This window comes from Sinocyclocheilus rhinocerous, unplaced genomic scaffold, assembly GCF_001515625.1.
Source record: "Sinocyclocheilus rhinocerous isolate Xijiao unplaced genomic scaffold, SAMN03320098_v1.1 scaffold1686, whole genome shotgun sequence".
NCBI classification, from domain to species: domain Eukaryota; kingdom Metazoa; phylum Chordata; class Actinopteri; order Cypriniformes; family Cyprinidae; genus Sinocyclocheilus; species Sinocyclocheilus rhinocerous.
Genome location: NW_015658988.1, coordinates 326,727 through 327,746, shown reverse-complemented (window position 1 = coordinate 327,746; position 1,020 = coordinate 326,727). Strand labels below are relative to the sequence as shown.

The window sequence follows — 1,020 nt, the reverse complement described above, 5'->3', positions numbered from 1 at the left end:
AGAGATAGATATTAAAAAACGAATAACCCTAAATAACTCTTGGATTCAAGCCAAGAAGCAACAGCAAAAGGAACTGAAATGGAAATGTATGTCGAAACTGCATCACTGGCGCATCTCATTCACTCACTTCATATCTTCTTTGTTTTATTTAAAATCTACAAACTAAAATTCAAAACCATGGGACAAATTGCATATTACACAATATACAATATTACACAATATTTTACACAACTGTAGCCTGTCTAAAGAGATTTTACACAGAAGCATGCAAACACTGTAAGCATGCAACACTCCACATTCAAATATAAGAAAAATTGAGATCATACCTTCAGGTGAAACTCTGGCAGAGAGGAGGAGAGAGATAGAGAGATGGAGAACACACGCTGACTGCAGAACAAGTGTGTGTCTGAAACTTCGCTGCACTGTGCAAGAGAGGCCCTTAAATAGCGCTCTGAGTGGGCTGGCTCTGTTTGACCCACGTAGTGACAGGCGCAATTCCACTGTCTGTGTATATGAATGAGGTTGTGTGTTTGCGCAAGCTTGACGCAGAACCGAGAGCAGCAGGGTATTCTCACAGGATACAGATTGTGACATTGTCACTCAAGGGGACCGGGGGATCTCCAGAGGACAGACCATCCTAATTACAAATATGCACAAACCTCCACAACAACTGAGTTTCCTCCCCCTACCAATAAGGGTCCATCCCTTTTTGCCCATTAACCATAAGATGCACATTTTGATGTTATGGATGCTGATGTCTTTAATGTGCATTGCACTGTTTGACACTCTGTATCAGTGGTTCTAAATTTTATTTTGTTTTTTTTTCAGTACCCAATTTTACATAAGACATACAATCGACGACCCACCACAGTACAAAAACCATGCAAAGTAAAAAAAAAAAAAAAAACCTTGCAACTGAAAGTAATAACATTCATATAGATCAATAGATCTTAATTAATAAATCATTTGATATAATTTTGATATATAGTTTAATATATTAAGTTGTATTTTTATTAAATC

At 37.3% G+C, this 1,020-nt stretch overlaps 1 protein-coding gene across 1 annotated transcript in view; it reads right to left on the bottom strand.

Moving 5' to 3' along the window:
- Positions 1–401, bottom strand: part of LOC107723071 (cholecystokinin) — a 2,413-nt gene extending 2,012 nt beyond the window's left edge. Inside the window, exon 1 of the mRNA XM_016531575.1 lies at positions 327–401. The gene's annotated coding sequence lies outside the window, so the exon portion shown is untranslated. The remainder of the gene's footprint in view (positions 1–326) is intronic.
- Between the last annotated feature and the right edge of the window lie 619 nt (positions 402–1,020).